Raw genomic sequence first — 24,449 nt, forward strand, 5'->3', positions numbered from 1 at the left:
GACGCAAATGAAGACGCAGCAGCGTTTTCATTCGGTTCCAATCATTTTTATCATCGGAGTCAAACCCGTTTTGATGGATCATTTAGAGCCATCTTGGCAAATATTGCTCCTTTATAAAACTGTAGGATGACCTAATTAGATTAAAAGAGTGGGAAAGTGGGGATGTTTAAAAAAAATGGAAAAGATGAAACAAGGTGGGGGGGGAGGTTCCTCGCCGGGTACATTTGAGTCTCATCGCGGTTAAAATTTGAGGTCGGCTGCTTCGTGCTGGAATTCTGAAATGGCTGAGTGCCTCCGCCGTAATCACCACTGCCTTACATTAATTCTTCTCCAGATGAACATTGTTCCTTTGGGGTTTCCACGCTTCATTATTACAGGCCCCTTAATCAGCAGCCTCCTGATAGATCCAGTACCACCGCTACACACTGTGTGTGTGTGTGTGTGTGTGTGTGTGTGTGTGTGTGCGTGTGTGTGTGTGAGGCACACATCTTTTAATGTGGATTAAATGTGATTTGAATGTGGACTATATGATATAAATATATGATAAATATGATATAAATACGTATAAAAATTTGAGACTTAAGTGGAAAAGCTTAAGCTGGAACTGTAATGTGCAGCTCCTCGTTATTGTGCATCAGGCAGTGACCGTGTTTACACCATTGTTTACAAAAAAAGCTGTCTCATTTGTGTGACATTTAAAATTAGCAGCTCATTAAAGGAATCAGTTTGATTAAGAGGTGTTTTAAATGTCCAAATCATGCAACTCCTATGTGTTCTTACATGTTCTATTTCTATAAATAGGCCATAAACACCATAAAATCCATCTGCTCAACAATAACAACCAACAGGGTAGACTGCCCCCTAGTGTCGCCAACCGAGGGTGACAGCGACGGAGGAGGAGGGCCGTCCTGAGCAGCAGAATGCCAGATCCCCCCCACCCTTCCTCAGCGCCATCCAATCAGAGAGCGCCATGGTAACACGCTCAGGTTGTAGGTGACGAATGCAAATGCTCAGAGATCAAGGTTTCTCCTTGGCAATAGCAGCACTTGTTTCTCTCCTTTCATGTCCGAATGATGATGGCGATAACAAGAAGGGAGGACAGGCTTCAGACCGAGCAAAAGGGGTGGCCGTGCGTGTGTGTGCGTGTGTGTGTGTGTGTGAGACGACCAACATCGATGAGATCTCTGATAGGGAATGTTGCATCACATGATATTAGTGTCATTCACCGAGCTGCTTGAATGACAGTTTATTGGGGGTAAAAAAGCACTTTTGTCTTGACGTATTTGTCCTGAGTGAATTGCTGACACTTTGATGGACTTTGGTAAATGTGGGACTCAGAATAGGACAAAGGAGCTGCAGCCTATTATCTCTGCACCCCCCCCCCCCCCCCCCCCTTCTTCTATTCCAAAGAAAGAATTAATTCTGGAGCAAACATATTTCTATAATTGCTTCCTTTGTGATGCCGAACAGATGCACATACACACACACACGCACACACACACTCCGAATTCAAACCGAAACCTGCATCACAGTGGTCGGGGTCTCCTGTTGCTCCGGCGTGCCTCAGGTTCAGCAGACTTAATTTTCAGTGTCATATTTTATTAGGCTGATGATGCACATTGCATTCATGGAGCTCTTCAACCTCCAGCTCCATCTAGATTGTTGTAAAGCCGAGCTATGTTCCTAATTAAGAAGATGTAACTGTGCTGTGTTCAGGAAATGTAAAACTGATTGAAGTTAAGACAGTGAAATTAGCACATACGCTGGGCTGAGGAAGGCTTTTAAAACAGAAGAAAGAAAGAAGCTCTGCCAGTTCGCTAAATGAGAGAACGGTTTCTGCATGCCGGTGAATACTTCCAGAGCACTTCTGACAACACTGACAGACGTGTTTAATCATTTGGACGTTTACGATGGAGAATTAGGCATCTTGGATCCACATTTTTGGTGCGTTTGGTCGTTTAAATGACGCACATCTCCTCTTTCTTATATATGCATACATTTATAGCTACATGTCTTCACAATAAAAGCTTTTGAGATTATTATTCCAGCAGAACCAGGGAGTTCATTCATTTACTGCTCAGTCTGGTTTGTCTGTGAAGGGGTCACATATTGACACCGTGTTGCTTCAGATGACCCCTGACCTCTGGCGGCGACCTCACGGAGTGCATGCCGACAGGTCACTCCAGTCACTTAAACAAGTCCCGAGGGAAAGCGGGCCCTGGACGCCGGGAGCCCCAGCCTTTCCCGCTCTGTCGCCGCTGGAGACGGTAAAAAGACAAGTAGGTGCTTGTGACTGAGACATGGAATACATATTTATGCTGCATATGTATCGAGAGGGCTTGTTGTGAAAGGCCCGTCTGTAAACGTATGTGCACGTGAGAGAGGCACAATTTAAAATTAAAAATAAAAAAAATACATTTTTAAAACAAAATATTTGCCCAATATTTCACCAAATAATAAGAAAATGAATAGTATTTCAAAGCCATGTACACTTTCCTCATTTTGATTTCTAATGCAAGCCCCAGAATTATGCCTCCTCCCTTTTCTTTTTTAGCACATTACGGTGAGAACGTGACATTAAAATCCTTTTAGAGGCTTTTCTTTGTTCCTCCTCCACAGAGGATATTATGCAGCGGTCCTGAATGCATATTATACAAGAAAAGCAACTATCATTCATCCGTTACAATGCATATCGGTAAATTATGTCATTATCTCTGCTTTGTGGAACAGAGGAAGAGAGCGGCGCAAAGGAGTGGAAATGAAGAAAAGGTGCAGAATAAGACACACACACACACACACACACACAACACACACACACACACACACACACACACAAACTTTGGCTTGGAGTCAGAGGGGGACATTATGCTCGGCCTTATCCAGTCAGGCCTGTCAGATTTACAGTATTGTCAACATCCCTGCTGTCTCCTGCCCCAGCCATCACCAGTCTGTCTGCTTTTGGATTTTTGCCTGGTCAGTGTGTGTGTGTGTGTGTTGTGGATCAGAAATGGAAGCGGTTGCCAGGGCACGCGGGCCTGTGGCATTCTCCGCCGTCTGGCATCCCACGGTGTGGCGGGAGCACAAGTCCTTGGTAAGTCACCAGCGGAGGTGAAAAGCGCTGTCACCGAGATGAAAGGCGGCTCTCCCGCCGCCCCCCCCCCCCCCACTGACCTGTGTGTGAAAAATGGAAAAGGCAGCAGACGATTATGGGAAGTGAGGGCAGAGGAGGTTTTTACGCAGTGTAAAATCACTCTCACCGCATTTGGTGTCAATATGTCTCACATTTGAAATCCTTATTACGGATGGAGTGTGTGTGAGGAGGGGGAGGGGTGGTGTTTTCATTGTTCATGGAAATGTCTCCTCACACACACACATATTCAACTTGCCCGGGCGCCTGTGCCACACCACCCACTGCTGTCGTTCTGCGCCACGTAACCTAGCAACTATTTAATTAAAATAGCATCAGCAAGGATAGAGGGTTCCCCCCCACCCTTGCAAGGATCTCCTCCTGTCTCGGTGCTTTTTGAGCAGCGTGTGCCAGCGTATTGTGCCCCCAACATCCCATCCTTTGTTTCTATAGACAGATAGCTGCTGCCTGTTTTGCTGGATTCTACCTGCAGCCTGTGCTTTGCATGTCCGAATGTTAATGCGAGGCCATCCCGCCTCTATAGTCTATAAGGAATAATAGAATAGTGCCTCCTCAAGCCCATGCCCCCCCCCACATCCCTCTGCACCAACGTGCCTCTTTGTATGCCAGATCACAGCCGCCTCTGTTTCCACCATGCTCTACACGTGTGCCAAGTTCGGGCAACGCGAAGCAATTAGAGGAAGTGCGAAGCAGCGGCGCATGTCAGCGCGCGTCGGGCCCACTCTCACTCAAACCACGTCCGCGCTCGTTGAGAAACAAACAGCAGAGCAACGTTGCGGGCGCAGCGCTGTCAAAACAGGGTGCCCCCATCTCTCCCTCCGTTAGCGCTCTCCGCGGCTTAATGGATACGCTGATGCAGACGACCAGAGGAGGGCAGTTATCTGTCCTGTGATTTTAAGCAATTGAACGCTCTGTATAGGACGGACGCAGAAGGATGCCATAACTCCTTTCACTTGCCCTAATAGGAGGGCCCCTGTCATTACTTAAGAAGCGGCGCAGTGAAAGTCCCTGTAAAAGGCTTTAATGATCCTTCATCCAAATGGTTACATTATAGGCCTGACCTCCACTCGAAGCACGTTCACGCTTTCCACCTAAAATGACACATTTCCGCCTCTCACATACAGCGGCATTTCCATTTCTACAGAGCCACAAAGCTAGCAGAGACACTGCAATTCAAACATTTCAAGGTGGAGGGGGGTGGAGATGAGAAGTGTGGAAGGGTAAAAACCGCACGTGCGCTCGTAATAGCACCACAGATAAAATCTCAAGCCCGGTTTAAGAAGGTGGTGGCATCGCACTGTGACCTCCATAAATACCCGAAGAACACCACGGAGTCGTATTCAAGCATGCGGACGATTTAATTGGAAAGCCAGACAGATTTGAATGAGTTCACAATTTTAAAAGAATTAAATAAAAGTGGACCACAAAAACTAGCAATACTGATAACAACTGAAAATGATCTGAAAATGATGGTTAAATCAACACACACACACACACACACACACACACACACACACACACACATTTCATTTTTGTTCAACATGTGGACGTATAGAAGCCAGAGACTGACCCCCCCCCCCCCCCACACACACACACACACACACGCACAACCCTGTGATGACTGGATAAGTGCCTCCTGAGCCTTGGCTATCCCATATATGTTAATGCACCCATAATGTTTTAACCTTCAAGGGCTGGTGTAAAATATTCCCTGATTTTCATAAATGTACATATGCAGCGTATATCACCAGGATTATTTTTTCTAATCATCCAAATACATCATTGCCTATAGCCCGTATAGCCCATATGTAAATCTTTGAGAGTGTGTTCGCGCCTTGATTTGCATAATGGCGCATGATTTTGACAGGCAGGATGAGAGCGAAAGGGCCCCTTGACATTTTTATAATGGCACTTTACAGGGTGGACGAGGTTGGGGGTATGATGGGATATGGGCAGCGGTTCTGATTTGTTAAAACACTGGAACATCCGGTGGACGTGGCTCTGAAGTGGAACAGCGGCTCACAGCCTTGTTCCGACCCCGCGATACAGTGTCGCGCGGAAATAAAGGTCTCCAACGTGGGCAGAACGGGAGAAACGGGAAGGGTTTCGCTTCAGAAGGAAGCGACGTGCTACAATAACGTGCACGGCTGAAGATAGTGTTCATTTGAGTTGGCAGTTCAGTAAAATCCCGGATGAATTATCTCTTACCTTTGAGCAAATGGTGGCAGCAGAATTTTGAGCTGATCAAATGTGTGTGTGTGTGTGTGTGTGTGCGTGTGTGTGTGTGTGTGTGTGGGTGGGGGGGTAACAGAGCTTTATCAGATCTACGCTCTGTCACAGATTCCAGTGGCTCCTCAAATAAAATCATTTCAATCCCTCATAAATTTCAGACGTTGTGGTAAACTTGCATTTTCACAGCCATTTTTAACATTTCCTCTCGGCTCGTGTGTGTGTTCCTTGTCAACACAGATAAGCTTGATAGAGGACTCAAACACAGACTGGGGCATGTCTGACCGACACGCAGGTCTGTGGGAAAGGCCAGCGACAACGTAAAAGGTCACGGACGTTCTCTTTGCTGCGACACACGCCACCGCGTCCCGTCTGACTGACACGCGCAACAATGCGGGTTTCTTCTTTAATCTCACTCAAACAGCGGAGACAATGCTGCTGCCCCAGGCCATATGCTGCACCGACGGCCGTCCACAAATCACTCACCCTGGGAACGACGAGGAGACGTTTGTTATTTGCATTTGCATGACAGGTGCTCTAATTATGTTGGTAAGAATTTTTTTTTTTTTTATATATATATATACATTTATATCTCCAGTGGTTGGGGTAGCACATCAGTGATCATCTGGACTCTTGGGCCCCTTCTTTTTAGACCTCTCCACACATGTGTCTCACCCTATGCTTTAAATCCATGTCATCCTGACATACACCCACTTGCACTTGCACACCGCTCATTCAAATGTATAAAACCTTCACTCACACACACACACACACACACACCCTGCTGCATGCATTAATTAGCACTTCGGTAACAAGCTAGCCTCTCCATCCACACCCTGAGCCTCTTTCATTAGCATGACAGTGGCTAGCAGCGGCCATGGGGCCCAAAGGCTGCGCGGTCCTCTCCTTGGGGCCCCTGATTAAAGGGGGAACCCCCTAGGATGCGAAGCTCTCGATTCCTTTCATCATTGCACCCATGCGGCGTCTCACGGAGGATCCCCGAGCTGCAAACTGTCAAGTATACCTGTTTGCATGGACCCAAACCTCCTTTCCATCTCTTCAGCTCTGCACTCCACACGCCAACACTTGCTTTGACCCACTCCAGCATATGTCCTTCCATCTCAATCTAATTGTCACCTCCTGTCTCTCTTTAAGCCCTATAGCTCTGATAATTGTATGCAAAAGCAGGAGGCCTGACTGGTTTCCCTTCTGTTTGCACATAATGATCACACAACCATACGAATGCACGTTTGGCTGTTGGATTCAGCCCCTTTAAGCCTCACTCTTACTTCACCTACATAGAACTCACCTTTTCCCTTCCTTGGCTGCGAGTGATCCATACAGCCTTACACCTGACATACAGGGTGGATATCATCTCCACCCATCAGGGGCCCCCCTCCCCCACCCAGCCCCGGATTTCAAGGCAAAATGTCTCATTAGCTGCGGTCCTTGAATGAAGGGCACTCAATTTCAAATTCAGTTACACATTCCCTTTGAATGGAATGGCTAGGCAAAAGAGAAGAAAGAAAGAGAGGAAGAAGGCATGGGAGAAGGTCCCAGTCGAAGGCTGGAGCCTTGGACCCAGAGGGAGGGTGAGCAGAGGGAGGAATAAGGTCTGCTGAGGCAGCCATAATTTCATGGCATCATTACCTCCATGCACTGGAGATTTATGCTAATACCATTTCTGGGTAGAGGCGCTGGACTAAACGGTTTGAGAGGGTCAAAAAGAGAGCTGTGTGTTTACACATGTCTCTCTCCCCCCGTCTTAAGGCTGGTTGAGGTGGACCTGAACTGAGCGGTGCAATTTATTAATTATTTTTGCAGTTGTGCAGTAGCCCCCTGGAGCTCAAGAACACCGGTCCGAAAATCTCGCAGCGTGTCGGTAACACTCATTAATGATGGTCGTATGGCAGCGGCTAGCAGCAGCAGCAGGGGGTGAGCTAACTTTCTCCTAACGAGGACTTGTCTGACAGAGAGAGGTCAAGGGTTCGAGGTCCGAGTGGATATCAGAACGCAACACATCACACGGATGAAGAAAATGTCATTTTCTACCCCCTTTTGCTAGAGAGGATGTAATAATTAGGATTAGTTGTTGTTACCAACAGATGTCAGGCGTGCTGGCACCACGTAGGGTTTAATAGCTAATGAAGATGTAACAGCACACAGGCAGCAGCGTAAGAATGTGGGAATCGATGGGCGCTGACCTTCCGGTGATTCCTCGTTCTGACCTATCGATTACGACACCCATTGATCTGTCTTTCCGCTGTGTGCTGCTACAACTGCGAACATCTGAGGTGAGATCAGTGGCCAAGACCTGCGTCGTGGTGCGATGGAAGGGGGTGGATGGCTAGTTATCGCTGCCACCACCTGTCTCTCTTCCAGCCTTCCTCAACAAGCTGATCAGACCTCCAGATACACCCCACAGGGAGTGGGGGGGGCGAAGCATTTGAGCCAAAGAACCCTAAACACCACTTCAAGGTTCCAAGCAATACAGGAATACAGGCCACGCCCCTTAGACGCAGGCCACGCCCTTTAAATGCATATGCAATCTGGAGATTAGCATTGTATGTCCAGCTGTGTATTACAGTATAATAAAGTTTTTCACGCTAACTTCTTTCTCTGCCCCCCAGGAAGTGCTCAGAATCTCTTTACGTGACCCTCTGAATTGTGTCGATGGCAGTTTACGCACAACTTTGTGTTGCATTTTTGAGCAGCTCTACAGAGGCTTGTTTCACAGCTGCTAGAAGGTAGATGTTGTCTCTGTAATTTAAGTCTAAAGATATTTTAGATGATATCTTTACTCATGTATTTACAGTGAGTCACAAAGAGCCGTTACTCCGCAGCAGCAGGGTTGTCAACAGGCAGCATCACGTGCAGCGTTCTGTGATTCTCGTTTTCTGAAGGATTCAAATTTTAAAAAAACACAGTTTGAATTCCTGAGCAATGTAAAGAAAAGAGGAGACATCTGTGTCTTGGTTCAAGGCCCACTTTTTCATCGGTAATGCTGCAGAGAAATATAAACCACCCGAAGGCGGAATTCATCGGGCGGAGCGCAGTCGCCGACGAGCTGATTCAACCGATGGCTGAATTTAGTTGTGTGTGCTTCCGTTTTATAAGAGACCTTCGATAAACACGCAGAAACGTCTTTCAGTAATTTCAATAATATGATTTCTATGCATCTCCAGAATAGGGCCATTCATGTCAGGCTTTTCCCCTGGATTCATTTGTCAAATGAAACGTGATTGCCTGTCATGGAGCAGGAATCAACACTGAGGACGTCTGCACTGCGGTTTCAATCAGAGCATGACGATTTGTTTTAACTATAAGCATGTTTTACTCACTGTAGCTTTGGCTTTGCACAGCCACGTGTCAATCAAGATAATGCTATACATTAAGGCGACGATTTGATTTTCGGTCAAGGAAGTGCTCTTCACCTCCAGACATGGATACAAATTTGTAAAAGTGTGCCTACTTTGATGTAATGGCTGTCAAAAGTGAATTTCTCCCTCCTTAGGCGATCCCTCATTTCTCTAAATTGAACTGTGCCTCACATGAAGTGGAGAAAGAGATGCACATAAATGGTGAAAGTGAGTTGGAACTGCATCAGGCCGCCGCTGTCTGTTAGCAGTACAGAAGAGGGAGCATTTATGCCCTACGGCACACTGCAGGGGCTAAAACGTTCCTCCACATCTATGCAGGCAGCTGGGAGACTGGAGGCATACATGGGATTACATCCTGTGCTATTGCCCTAGGCAGTCACCAGGAGAGGCTCTCAGTCGGGGCAAAACAAACACACACACACACACGCGCCAGCATGCAAGTGTGTAATATCAACACATTTATTTTTACATGTGTTTTTAATCACACGGAATAACACAAAGGCATCCCAGCATGCAGCAGTGATATTTTAAAGTTAGTTGACATTTAAAAACGGCGTGAGAAACGGTGGTTTAAGTGTCTTTCTGATGTTTTAGATACACTTTAATGCACAGCCAATTGTAATCATGATCATTTCCCTTCTTATGGAGTGATTTGTCTCACATTGTCTGGAGAATTTAAACGCTTTTCTTGGCGTTTGGGGCTTCCACCGTGTGCATTTCTCTGTACGACAGCAGGTGAGTCCAGGGAATAATTGGGTTTCATTTGTTATGTCGTGTTTGTGGCCCAGTTTTACTGTTTATCTAAGTTATATCGCCTGTTATTTGATGACTTGTAATTTGCACAAGCTGAGAACACCATCACACCTGACGTTATCATCCATGAACAACTGAAAAGTGCAATATGATATCTTCTTTTTTTTCTCAAAAAGATATATCTTAATCTGACTATCAGGTCATAAAAATAATTTAAATATTACTAAATCTAAATTATCCACTGGCAGATAAACTCAAGATGGATGGTTCCTCTCAGTGATACAGAGCCCAAGGTGACACATCGCCTTTCTTAAGCTCTCAGAAGAATCACACGCACGCACACACACACATACACGTGCACACAAATGCATGCACGATGTGAACAGATTAAAGAATGACTTCATTCTGTCGCCCACAGGGTCTTCTCCCCAATCATAGCACCAATGCAACATTGCCCAAACAAACGCAGTATGTCCACATGTGACCTTTCAGTGACCTTTCAGTGGTCACTAAACAACAATATGCTCTACTTACTTCTAAAACGTGAAGAGAAATTGGACCGTTCCAACTGCACTGAAATATGATTTTAAAAATGGCATTGATCTCAGACATAGTTGAATATCTTTGACATCAGTTCAGGTTTGGGTTGGTTTATGCCTTACAACAGGTAATGTGCTCTGATCCCAGCACAAAGACGGGTGTAAAAAGAAATGTCAGAAACATTTCTCTTACTCTTTCAACCCATGCGCCCATTACCGCAGTAAGCGCTTGGAGTAATTGTGATTTGAACGTATCCCTTAATCTGTTTAATGAGTGCGATGATCCGTGGAGGGAGCACAGGTAAAGTGCTTTTAACGAGAGGGCTCTTATTTTACCAGCCTGAGAGGAGCCCAGCTGCTATTTCACATTCGGCTTCAAAGTAGTTCTTCAAATTGTCCAGACGAGACTTCATTTCCTCTTATCTGCCGGTTTATAGGTCCTCCAGAGCGAGAGTGCACGGTGAAAATGTGAGGGGACGGCGGCTGAAGATGTATAGCACACAGCAGCGTAGAGATACTGGACGGACACAAATTAGCTGAATATGGAGGAGAAATAGAGGAAGCTGTTAGACATTACAGGTTCAGTCTGGCTTCTGGTTCCATCCTCCACCAGTCAGGCTTTGGAGCGAGGGAGGGAGGGACCATGCTGTTCATCTCACAGGTCTTAACGGGCTTTACGGTTCTGGCTCAGACTCCTGCCTGAGCAGTGGCGAACATATTTTGTATGTAGTTTGAAAGGAATGTTCAAGGCTCGTGGGTTTATTACCGCACCTGAAGAATGGCGGGAACCAACCTGCCCTTGATGCAACCGCCAAAGCCGGGTCAAACGGGTTTATATGATGTCTTTATGAAGTGCTGCCATGCACACAACCATATCTGAAAAGAGCTGTTGTCCCAGGTTTATTGTGTTTATATGTGCTGGGGTAACATATGTCCATCCATCCCTTCATTTTCTACCACCCTATGCCACAGTGGGGTCCTGTGGGGGTTGGAGGCTGCCCCAGCTGCCTTCGGGCAGGAGGAGCACCGTGGAGAAGTCGCTCCTCGCAGGGCGAACAGGCAAATATTCACGCTCACACTGAGGGCCAATTTAAATTAGCCGGTTTGCCTACCTCCCAAACGGATGTCTGTGGACTGTAGTGAAAGCTGGAGTACCTGGAGAGAACCCGCACAGACACGGGATCACATGCAAGCTCTCCGCAGGAACCTGGATCCTTCTTGCTGTGAGGCGACAGTGCTAACTACTGCACCACCATGCTGAACCCGTTCACCATGTATTAATGAGCGGGAGTTGAATGGGAGATTTTCTTTACTGGGGTCCTTAATAACAGCACCAGGCTAAGAAAAGGTGTTGGGATTTGATTAGAGTTTAGAAGCCAAGAGATGAGAAAAGGAAAACGGCGGGTGGTAAAATCTTTGCTTAAATGTCCTGGTGTATTCCATTAAACAGTGATGGAAGAGCTAGTGGGAAACTGGAGCTAACCGGAAAGGCAGCCACCCCCAATACAACAAAGCATCCAGGACTTGAGACGTACTGCGGGGAGCCTTTGAGGTTGAATTGAATAAATGAAAAAAAAAGAGGGAAAATGTCACCAATTCCATCTTCGAAGATTCCAGATAGAGAGTCTGACAATGAAAGTACATCAAAGGGGGAATGCAGACCCCGCCGTCTTCAAAAGGCACGCCTAGCGGCACATTCGGGGTTATTAAATAGATGAATATTGACAGGGTCTCGGCAGTTTGAGGTGAACGGCACCTCGGCTATATCGGCCGATCCAATGAGACCAATGAGATATTCATTCTCAGTAAATGTAATTGACAGGCAACCACCCCCTTACACCCCTCCAGCCAGGCCTGAACCTCGCTGCTGCCGACGTCGCCCACCCGACCGAGCCGTCGCTGAGCCAATCTGCAGAGGTTTTTGTTTGCAGAACTTGGGTCCGCCCTCCAGCTCTTTGGCTCCATTCATCTCCCCAAACATTTCCCCTAAGAATTTAACCAGTGGGCAAACAGACAGCGTGCGGATACTGGCGGGGGCACCTTCTCTGTGTGCGTGCGTGTTTGCCCTGCCATCAAACGAGGGGGTGTGCGTATAAATGCATGTCCGATCTCCCAAGTTCAGCTTCAGCTTCTGGAGGAAGAAGGCGCGAGGCAGAAAGATTGCTTCTCAGATCCGTCTGCGCGATCCGACGGACGGAAATCTGACTTCCATTGTTAGGAAGGGCTGTTCAAAAACTCAGATCTACAAATAAATACAGTTGAAAATAAATAAAAAAATCAACTCTGAGCTATTCAACCAGAGATGTGGATCCACTATTGAGCTTTCAGAACCCTCCATTTAAAGGTTGGTGGCATTCTCCTACAATGAGATTGAAATAAAGTTTGGTTTGAGGCTTTGCTAAAAAGGTTGAGCCTTTCCAGCGTTATTCTATTTTACTGACTGCCAAACCGGCCATGTCCCATTGCTCGACGCCCGATAAACCCAATTTGTGGGGGCCAGGAAACAATCCTGCCGAGGCGAGAAACAAGAAAACAGCCAGAATGAGCCATTAGATTGGGATGTTGTGTCCGCGCTTTGGAAGAGCAGAGAGATTCCATCAAGGCTGTGGTTGATACCTATTCTGCTGGTAATGCCTTCAGTCCTGCAGGAAGGATTGAAACTTTGATACGTAACGCTCAAAAGGTGTGACAAACAAAGCATGCAAGTGTCTATAAAAAAAACAACAAAAAAATCCATTTCTGACAGTTTGCTTTCGCTGTTCTCTTCTTTGTCCCGACTCAACTTCAGCTTCAGCAGGAAGGAGCTACGCTGCGTTTAATAACTTAATGTTCTGTCTGTTTTTTAAGAGAAACATTTTATCATTTATATGTTAGTACTTTATTATTAAGATACAAAATTGTAGAAGATATAATCACTCAAAATGGCTGCCCCTGGTCACCACACGGGCACGCCGCAGCGTGCGCGCGTGTGTGTGTAAACGTGTGGGGTGAATGGGGTTTTCCTCGTCCATCATCATTCAAAGCGATCGCTCACCCCTCTCGGACCCACGGAGGCCTCATCACACACCACTGTAGGTGTTGATGCCAGACCCCCGGAACAGGAGCAGGCCAACATTAAACAAGAGAACCGTGCTATTATTCGTAAAACACCCCCTTTTTTATCCATTTTATTGGCATGTAGACAGAGAAAAGGTGATAATGGAAGCGTGATATGTTTTATTTATTCCTATTGCTGACTGTCTATTTATTATTCAATAGCTTCTCCTGTTAGCTTCAAATGACATCCCAGTAGTACAAGTGAGAAAAAGTAAATGTGCATTTCTTTAGGAAGGAATGGGAGGAAAAAGGTATTCATGAACCAATTTTTTTTAGATAATCGAGAAATACCGTACTTAATAAGTTGTTCTACAAAGAGAAATGAGTAATTATTTAAAAAAGAAGTTGATTATTCCTGAAAAAAACAATTTATGTTTAATAAGCCATGTTTGTGAAGAAATTAACATTTTACCATAGCGTAAAACCTTTAATCTGCAAATAATTAATTGTATGTTGATATCATATTTTCTTATGTATGGTTGAAATTATTTATTTGAATTACATTTGGAAGCTTTGGTCCTAATAAAATAATCATCATTACACATTTTTATTTTTCAGTTATGTGCGCAGATTAACCCGAACTTTTATTAATGGATACCTGATGATATCAACTGTACCCTAATATTATCCGAATTTTTAATCAATAGCAAAATATAATAAAAGTAATTGAGGGTCCAAAGTGTTGGATTTTGGACCCCACAATATGGGTGAAATCCAAAACACACAAGCACACACACACACACACACACACACACACACACAAACAAAGCCTTTTGTACTGTCGCCCACTCCTCCAGGGGCCAATACTGTGCTCCAAAGCCCTTTAGAGGTGCAGCAAGCCGGAAAATGACCCCATGCTGTCCCCGCTCGCCTCAGCCCCGCCTGGTTACGCCCGTTTCCCAGGGACCTGCTGAGGATCCAATACCCCTAGGCCTCCCTCTCACGCCACACTACCTCCCAGGGCCAAACGTTAACGGGCCTCCTCACCGTGGACAATGGGGGCCACGAAACGTGGGAAAGAAATGTCACAAGGCTCTCTGACAACTAAAGTGCGACCCCCTGACCTCCAGCACTGGTCCCACTGGGCCTTTTCATGTAGATATAGTGTGTCCAAACAAAAGCAACCATGCGTTAATCAGATTCATAACCCAAGTGAGAAGAAGCACAGAACCTTTGGGGCCACGCAATTTGGACTGAAGGAGACCGAAGTTTTTTTGGGGTGTATTATCATCCGTATTAATATTAATCTTGGATTTATTTTCCATTTTCTACGATATATCTTGTATTGTGATGCAGCATTATGAATTGAATAACCGAGTCATTGAAAGGAAATTGATTGAATGCTGCAAACGTTCGAAGACGACAGTAACAAGATCAGCACGATAGACAAGCCCAAGCACCTTGTAAACAGTCCTCATCATTTAACCTCTGACCTTGATCTCAGTGGCTCCATATGGAGATCCAGGTCAATCGAAGACACGGTCAGCCACTTGAATCACACACGAGCACGGTGGATCAGGGGCAGGGGGGCAGTTTACTGAGGAGCAAGGGGTTAATGAATGATCAACTGATGGTCCCCAAGCAACACTCAACTTAGTCCAAGGCTACCTGTCTTGATAGTTTTGTTTCTGGGGGAGGGGTTGTTACTCGACTAGTTAAAATATTAAAAGTTTAAATGCTACCATTCAAACTGACCCGCGTTGGCATTTCTAACGTATTGAGTCATTCCACAAAGTGAGGAACGACCCCTCGGTGTGTTCACGGGTCACGTCATTGAAGTGATGGTCAGTGAGGCAGCTGGTCATCCTATTTCCACACAATGGACCTAATCTGTTTGCTCAAGACCCCTGACAAGGGTCCATTCATGACCTCAACATGGGTGGGTCAAAGCACTGTGGGCACCGCAGGTCAGAGTTCGTGATCCAAACACCGTGACCTCACTCCCAGGAGGCTCCTGCCGATGGACTCCTGCTCTAGTTAGCGGACATCATTAAGGTCGTTGCCCAGACAAATGGGGATTTAATGACCTTCGATTTGATTTATTGATAATTGTGCAATTCACCAAGAGTAAAACAAAGCAATAACGTATGAAGGGGAAGGTCCACATATAAACAGGTTTAATGTGAAGGAAGCCTAAATTATCGTCCAAAAGTCCCCAGCGAGCATTTGAGCCTAAAATGATGATAGAAACACAGTATTTACAGAAAGTCGTTATTGAAACAGACCTGCGAGAAGCAACATGATTAATTCCAGATTGGGTGTTCAGAGGAGCAGACGTTGACAACTGCATGATGATAATCGGGAGTTTGACTCTGTATGAAAGCAAGTGTTAGTAGCTGCAGCCCTTTCCTGACCACAACTACACCCAGAATTAGCATGTTAGCAACGTTTTCCTATTAGCTACTATACAACCCAAGAGCCTGAACACCACATCTTCTTGCATAACACCCCCAATTGCTGCCCTTCTCTACCGTATCTCACCCCTAACATATTCCTCCACCTCCTCCTCCTCATCACCACCACCATGACCGCTTACGCGCCCCCAAATGTGCATGACGACAGTGCTGTGTGTGTGTGTGTGTGTGTGTGTGTGTGTGTGTGTGTGGTGATGAGATGCAGCACTGTTCCGTGTCTCCTTGTAACCCCCATGATCATAAATCCGCCTGCACGGCCTACAATCATTTATGAGCACTTTACATGAAGATCACTCTCACAAACAATGCCCTTCAGCCATGGGTGGAATTCTGAGCCTCCAACTTGAACATCAGTTTTAGGCTGTGAGACCGGCTCTGCTGATGGAATTGGGACCAGACGCTTGGCTTTGTTTGTGACCGGATGAACTTTGCATCCATGATTGCGCCTTCAACTCATTTCCATTTGACACACGCTCCTGAAGATGCATTAGAACAACAAGTGGAGTTAAATGGAACTCTCATAAAGGGGCAAGCTAGAGGTCAAAGGTTAAATGACTGGGGTCAGACAGACTTGTAGCTCTCAGTTAAGGGACCACAGGTCAACGAGAGGATGTCAAACACGTACCCGTGATGGGAGATTGATTCTAGAAAAGATGACTCAGCGAGGCGATGGCTTTAAGGGTCAAATAATTTAGTAACCTGTTCAAACCTCCAACTGGTCAAATAATGAACAAAATCTACCCGAAACCTCAAACAACAGGAGCAATGTTAAGGAAGGGCCCATTGCTGACACAGTCAATGCTATTGTAAGACCAGAGCATCAAAAATTCCAGGTCCAAAATGTAAAGTACTAGTGTGTAAATGCTCTGGGTGCCTTCGATGACTCTGGAGCAAAAATGGTCCCGTGCTAAAAATGTGCCATTAAATCAAGACACCCAGTTCATTTCAGAGCTCACTGGTTTTCACTCCGAAACGTAATTTAATAAGCACCAAAAACACTGAAAAGGTTAAAGAGATATTTCTACCATGGTGCTACCTGATACAGAAGACAACTAAATACCACAGTGAGTCGAAGGTGATTCAACGAGCAAAACTCACCTGTGAAAACCACCGGACAGCTTCTGTATCGTGCGTTAAACAGTGGAACAGCATTTAACGCACCTGTACTACAACAGAATCAAGATTCCGTTCTACCGTTTGATCCGTGCACTTGCTTTGATGTCAGGGGCCACAGCCAATCAGCAGAGACTCTGACATGCTGAGATGTTTTGGAGGTCAGGCCAAAGGCAGAGGGGCCACTCTGAAATCAAAACACCTTTTTTTTTGAGACTCGCACGTGCACACAGATGCCGCGCAGTGAGACACCGCGGCATCTGTTTCCGCTGCATCTCCGCCGCGACCTTCAGGAGACGATGACCTTAAAAAGTGAGCGTGACAGTCAGACTGTATTTCACGCTCCTCATTCCCGTCTCACATGGGGAGAGTCGCCGGGGGGATTCACAGGGACATATTTAAAGTCAAATTCGCCTCCACCTCACTTCTACCCCGCTTGCCTGGCCCGGGCCGCCTGGTGCTGATCCGATGCTGTGGGCAGAGCCGGCCCAGGCGGTGCTCAGGCCCACAATCAGCCCGGGACACCGATTAAAACACGTCTGTCTCGTTGGCGCTTTCATCTACGGCCAACTGTAAATCCAAGGGTGCCCCATGCCTCTTCAGCCCTGCTTCCTCTCATCCTCCTCTTCCTCCTGCCTCGGCTTTCTCCCCAATAGCATGCAGGGACAAACCTGAAACTCTTAGAAGAAAATAAAGAGAGAGAGAGAGGACGAGGAGGGGAAGGACAGTGAGGGGTGGGGACGTCGCCGAAGAAAGGAGGCAGGGAGAAACTCACATTGTACTTTTCAAATGGATGGGAAATGATTCGCTGGGATTTGCTGACAATTATACGGTGGGGTTTAATCAATTCAGACCATTCACAGCGTGGAGAGGGCTGATCCTCCACTACAAAGGAACAGACCGTGGGAGGGCGGTACCTGAGAAAGCGCCTGCCTGGTGTAAGTAACATGAGGCAACACTCCCCTCCCAACACATTGCACCTCAGCATATGGCCCCTCTCTGAACTTATTAGCTGGCGGATTAAGACGAATCGCAGAGACCCAATGGCCTCTGGCTGCCTGTGTTGTTCCCTCCCTCACCCCTTGTCGCCCCCAGGAATGGGGCTGATTGACAGGGGGCATTGTGTTGGGCACCTAGACTGCCACACCCCTCACTTACCCCGTCATGTGGTGCGGTTTGATGAGGTTATTTGGTAGAGGGAACACAATCTGACCATCAATGTGATAGGCACAGAACATGCTATATTTTACTGCCTTCTGGTACATCAGAAAGTTATGGGCACATTTTACCATAATAATAATTCAGAGGACACTTTCACTGTTTCCCCTCAGTTTCAAGGTAATAGTACCTTCAAATTAGCACGCGGTTTGGCGATGGAGTGGATTAAAAGCACCTGAATGTGAACACCCAGATTAGCCCTGCTGATATGAAGTCTAATTAGCATCTCATTGCATCTTGACATGTGAGCTCAACATGAGTGCAGACATGCTGGGAGAAAAGGTCCTATTGGCCAGGGGTTGATTATAGGTCCATTATGCACACAGTACTTAGTGATGGGTTGAGAGTAGGAATTAAGAGCTTGATGGCTACTGTGAGGGGACCTGGGCTAAAGTACAGGGGTGTTAGCAGTCAACAGGGTCTCAGGACTACAGGAGGCCTGGACTGGAGGGAGGTTTTACAGTAGTCTCTGGCCTTCCTAAGTATTTATGGAGAGAGATTTGACAAGAGAGGAGCCCCCTATTTAATCCTTCATTTGATCTGACGAGCGGCAGGTGATCCTCTGCCTCTTTTTGTGTCGGACCACAGGGGTTTGTCGACCCCTGGTGACCCACCTTACCTGACGCCTGTCAGGATACCTCATTGGGAATAGAAGAGGAGGCCAACTCAGTGCTTGGTATCCATCCATCATGGTGCTCCACCTGGCCACAAGGTTGCGGGGTCAACTCCATACTGAGACTGCAGGGAGGGGGTGCTGCAGACCTGCTTTGCTAATCCCCTCATATTCTGGGAGGGTGTTGGATGAGCTGAACCGCCATAAGGAGCTGAGGGGCTATCTTTCTGGTTCTTTTAGATGGGATTAGAGGCCCAGCAGGGGGGTGGTCTTCAGGAGTGAGGCCTCACGCTTGGACATCATGAAGGCATTTGGAAGACAAACAAAAATAAGCCGCAGCTTTGGCCCACTCCCACTCTGAGACCACCTCAGACCTCGCTGAGATCACACCAGCTTCTGCTCCCGGAGAGTTCGTCTGGGACACGCCGCTGTCGTGGAGGGCCTCTTTTCCAGTAGTCCTCCATGAGCGAGAGTGTTTTTGTTTGTTTGTTTGTTTGCTTTCAAGGCGTAGAGCTAGTTGTGTGAGTGCCGAGCAGTTGATCTTTAATGAGCGGGGAATGAGGGGAATGCCGGCCCATCCCCTCCCAACTCTCTGCAGCATGGTTAGCTGCACGTTATCTTGCTTTTTTCTTGCTTTCAAGTGTGTCTCTTCATTACGGCGGGAGTGACCGCTCCTCACACAGACGCCGTCTTTGATTAATGCTCTTTCAGGACGGAATTGGTGGTGGGGAGGGAGACATCACCTCCATTTCTTTACATGCAAAGCAAGGAATGCTGCCTTTTTCTTCGTTTTTCATATAGATTCCAATGGAAAACTGTTGGGAAGAGACATCTCACAACAGGAAACCTTTTTTTTGTTACTGAAATAAAGGTTTCTTGTTGTGAGGAGTCTCCAAACAGGCATATTTTCACCCTTCAGAGCCACAGATTACCCCAACACAACCTTTGAGCTCAGAATACTTAGCTCCAAGGCAAAGGGCGATATTAGCTAAAAATGTGGGTTCAGTTGGGGCTTTGAATTTTCTTCGCTTGTGTCCAGAATCCTGCTTGGCAGAGATCCATTTCCCTCCACACACTGTCTGTGTCTGAGTCCACTCAAATCAGGGTAGCCGGTTGAGTCAGATTGACCATTTCTAAAGCATCAAACGCACTTCTGATGCAAAGCATCACTTCATCGACACCAGGCTTGTCGGCATGCCGGCGTCTGAGTTGTCAGTGCCTCTGCACTGATCCACATCCACAGAGGTCAGACAGATCAGGGCGTGGAGTGAGGGAGAGCAGAGAGAAATCCACCGCGCCATATTTTAGGCTTGGATGAGAAGAGTTACTGACAACCTGGCAGTCCTTCACACTGACGGCTGTGTTTGATGGTTGGCACGTAGGCTGTCGTCTGCCTCAGTGACTCGCTGCTCGCTCACAGGGTCGACAACGTGCTCCTGTTTGTGCCGCAGGTGACCCTGGTGTGTTGTGGGCGGTCCGCTGAGGGCACGATCAAGGTTACAGGGGTCGGAGCCGAGGAAAGGCGTCGTGTCGAGACTGTCAGTCAGGCTGTTCTGCCCGTCTTAGTGCAAAACGGTGACATTTAAAATATGGAAAATCTAGAAAATAGGGGCGTGTTGTGTTTCCGACAATCCCATTCAAGCATTTTTGCGATCTTTTCGGTCAGCCTGGTCGGATATAACATGAGCGTCTGTGGAAAGCAGGCTGAAGCGGAGCGCCACTGAGTCCTGGCTACGATAAATCGGTGGAGCTGAATGCAAAGCAGACATACACAGAGGAGAGTTTCAGGCCTGTTTTCTTGCTCCTCAGAGGGCTCCGTGTAGACGTTGTTAGTCTGCCTGTGAATCAGGCTGGATTTATCCGCAGAACTTTGCTCTTATCCCACCTGCTGGTTGCCACATACAGCTAATGCCCGTTTCAATATGGTTCCAAAGACCAGCGGCGTTCACAGTGTGCAAATGAAACAGCCTCACTGTCAGAGGGAGTGTTCTCTTTTTTATCTGCCTGATGCCCGACGTGTCTCGTGCACCACCACAGCCTGGCCAAACATGAAAACACCCCCCCTCCCTACACACACACACACACACACACACACCTTTAAATCACAATAAAAAATAAAAATAAAAGCAAAAGTTTTCAACAGCACACTTTTTTCACCCCCATATTTCATCACTCCCAACAACATAGCAAGGTCTTAAACACACACACACACACACACACACACACACACACACACACACACACACCATGTTTCTTTGTTTCGGTAAATCAGATGCACACAATTATGCCCTTGAAAATAACTGCAGCTCACCCTGACTCGCTCTCTCTCTCACACACGCACACACACGCACACATGCACACACATGCACACACACATGCCTGCTGTGATGTTGGAACTAGTAGTCTGATTGTCAGAGGCTAATAACAGCAGAGTGGGAGGAAGACGTGCACGATGGGGGTGTTAAAAAGGCTATAGGCAGGTGCCTAAACGTTACATACGTGTGTGTGTGTGTGTGTGTGTGTGTGTGTGTGTGTGTGTGTGTGTGTGTGTGTTCATGGCTGTAAGTCTAAAAGTGGTTCGTATAAATGTGTAGGATGTGAAGTTCGTAGCGGGGCCAATGTGAACGAGACCTCTCTCTGGAGCCTGAGGCCTCCTCGCCGTCCTCCTCGCCGTCCTCCTCGCCGTCCTCCTCGCCGTCCTCCTCGCCGTCCTCCTCGCCGTCCTCCTCGTCCGTCCTCTACCTGTTTGTCTCCTTTTTTCTCTGCTGCTACTCAGACGTTCCAGAAAAGAAAGACTTCCTGGTCGCGTTGCTGCAGATTTTGGACAAACGTGGGCATTTTTGAAAAGGGTAGAAAAACAAAAAACAAATCTACAGAACTGAATTTCATTTTGGTGCCATATTCAGGAAGGTGAAATCGATATCAACAAACCGCCCCCCTCCCCCAATATTAATTGGAGTCCTCCAGCCCATTAACAGCAGATTCCATCGACCTAAATGCACAATGCCCTCCTCCTTTGGACGTGCGAATTAGCTGCAGCAACCGCCGCGTTAACCGCCGTCCCTGTTGGAACTGCTGCGCATCCACAACCACACGTCACAAACATGTGTGAAATATAGATTACACACAACATTTTGTAAATGTAATTTCTGCATTTGAACTGATGACTGCCACAATATCCAGAGCCAGAAATCAAACAAAGAAGCTGGGGAGCGTGTGTGTGTGTGTGTGTGTGTGTGTGTGTGTGTGTGCTGGCAGAATAAGGCACTTTTGATCAGGAGTTTCTCCGGGATAATTGTCAGGATGTGCCGCCTGGTAGATGACTGACAAAAGGGAAAATATGACAGTGGGATTTGTTGAGGAAACATGAAAATGTGTCAAACATCCGTCAGACAAAGCAATGCAATATTTATGGCGTGGCGAGGCCCCTCCCTCCCCGTGCTGCTCCAGTCACACACATGCATATTGTTTAAGTCAGCATCTACAAATCATTTCCTGTGTCGTCATGCCTCCCGACAGGATTTACATGCAGTTTACATAACAATGACAGGGGTGTTTAAAATGCATACGCATGCGTGATTATGGTGAGTAAGTGAGAGGCTGCCACATTGTATAATTAAAATAAAAGACTAGAAGCACAATTTAAACCTCCCCGCGCATTTATTTTTGTTACACAGGACAGCACATGTGTAAATACTGAACTGGCACGTGTAAATAGGCAGTTAAAAATGGGAAATGGATTAAACCCAAATGAAATCGGGAATTTACTGGAATTATTTTAGCTCATTTTAGCTTTCAAAGAAAGAAAGAAAGGCTTATTTCAGTGAAGCTGTTGATTAATTAGTGCTAGCAGCCTGTAGCAGTCGTGGTGTGATTGGACAAACCACACACACACACACACACACACACACACACACACACACACACACACACACACACTAAGAAAACAACAGGCCAGTAATCACTGGGCGGCTGCTCTATGCAGGTGGGGCCTGCTCATTATCAGGCCTCAGCAGTGCAGCATCTCTGTTGGTTTTAGCTTTGCATCCTCAATCAATCGCTAACAGGAAGAGCTTTAATCAGGGTTTTAATGTGGCCGTACAAGAAATGGGCCGGCCCATTGTGTGGGTCTGAAAGGCCCGATCAGAGGGGAGCCCTCTTGCGTTTCTTTACATTCACCTGCTGGGGCCTATTGGGTCTCTTTCTGAAAGAGAAGGACACAGGGAATGAATAAAGGGCGCAGTGTGTCGGCTCCACCAGCCTCCGCGGGTTAATCAACGAGCTACTCGTCATCCACACAGAACCTCACAGTTCTGGTCGTTAAGCCCTCCATTCCTCTTCCCTATGCCAATTGAGCCAAGCTGAGGAGCCGGGACAACAGCGGGCATGAGATAATGAGATGCTCCTCTGAAACGTATACAGGCAACAGCAGACGGAGGCCGTGCAGACGCGGAGGACGGTAAAACTTCACACGTTAAATCAGGAGGAATTACAAGCCGGGGAAGTGTGCAGAGGTGGGAGACGGGGAGATCCGGGTCGGTCGCCCCGCAGAGGCGAGGACAGAAGCGCGTCTGCCTGCACTTCCGTCACAGATGACCAGGCGACGCTGATGGTGCGGCTGTTTGTTCAGATCTCGCTGACAATCAAAAAAAAGGAAAAAAAAGAAGAAGAAGAAAAGAAAAAAAAAAAACAGTTTTATTGACAAAAAGCTCCGAGGCAGCATTTGGGAAACGATGCTCTCACCCCATCTAGCGAGAGGAAGGAGTAATTCATCTCTGCCCGCGTGCGTGTACGCGCGCGATCCGTGGTAAAAACGGTCATTTCAAGACTTGGGTGGAAACAATTGAATAGAAGCACGAAGAGTCTGCACAATGTCGAAATAAAGGTGTTATTGTTGTAATTATATCGTTAAAACTGATGTTATTATTAACAGGATTTCCATCTAACCGGTTTTAATTGGCACGAAAACAAAAAAAGCCCACATCGTTATTCCTGTTTGGGGTTTTAATCATGAAATAATAAACGAGCATCAGGATTCCTGACCAAAAAGGCTGGTTAGGAAAAGCCAAAGGAAGGAAAACACTCACAGCCTTCACGCTGTCAACTAGTGTCACAAAAGAAAAGGTGTGGTTATTACCACTGAATTACATCTTTATTAACGCTGGGTTACAGTTGTAAGAAATGGGAATGAAATGTCATTAAACTCCTTCATTTTAATATACGCCTGTGTGCAACGGCAATAATTATTGCACATTTCTGCCTCTAATGTCACATAAATCTATCATTTCTTTTGATTTATGTCACAAATCCTTTCTTTCTATTAAAGGCCTGACAAGGTGGGAAAACTCAGAATTAGCATTGTGGTCTTTAAGCACCCCCCCCCCCCCCCCCCTCCAACCGTTGATGAATGGAGGGCGTCCCGAGGTTTTATTCAGTGGATCCACCCAAAGCCACATTTAAAAATGTGTGTTTTGGCTGATTTAGTGTGTCGGTGTTGATGTTAGCAGACGCAGAAGGTCAGCGGCTCACCTGGAGGCTTGGAAATGAGCCTGCCTCATTCCTGCTGTCCTTCAGGTGCAGCCTGACAACCCACTCTGCATTTTAATAGAGACCACGCAATTATTACATCTTTCGAGGGTTTTTTTTCTTTTCTTTTTTTTTTTTTTTTTTGCCCAGAATAAATGGCTTGGGTTGCCGAGCAACGCGACCTGATCAAATGTAGATCCCCTCCCCCGCATTTCAAGCTGATAATTCCTCGTTTATATTCAGGCATCTTCCTAATTAGAGTAAGACGCAGCACACACACACACACACACACACACACACACACACTCTTTCTCAAATTCTGCTTCTTCGTCGTCACGTGTGGAAAATGTCACTGAGAATTTTTGTTTTGCCAAATTTCAAGTGTTGAATGTTACTAATTTAATTCAATCCAAATTTAAT

General features: G+C 46.6%; 1 long non-coding RNA gene across 2 annotated transcripts in view; it reads right to left on the reverse strand.

The window, feature by feature from the left end:
• Positions 1 to 24,449, reverse strand: part of LOC130525388 (uncharacterized) — a 28,560-nt gene that overhangs the window by 1,675 nt on the left and 2,436 nt on the right. The window contains exon 2 of one of the 2 annotated variants that reach the window (XR_008950475.1): positions 21,135 to 21,314. The exons of the other annotated variant lie outside the window; for it this stretch is intronic. This is a non-coding gene — a long non-coding RNA (uncharacterized LOC130525388). The remainder of the gene's footprint in view (positions 1 to 21,134; positions 21,315 to 24,449) is intronic. 2 annotated transcript variants of the gene reach the window in all.

Source organism: Takifugu flavidus, chromosome 5, assembly GCF_003711565.1.
Source record: "Takifugu flavidus isolate HTHZ2018 chromosome 5, ASM371156v2, whole genome shotgun sequence".
Lineage (NCBI taxonomy): Eukaryota > Metazoa > Chordata > Actinopteri > Tetraodontiformes > Tetraodontidae > Takifugu > Takifugu flavidus.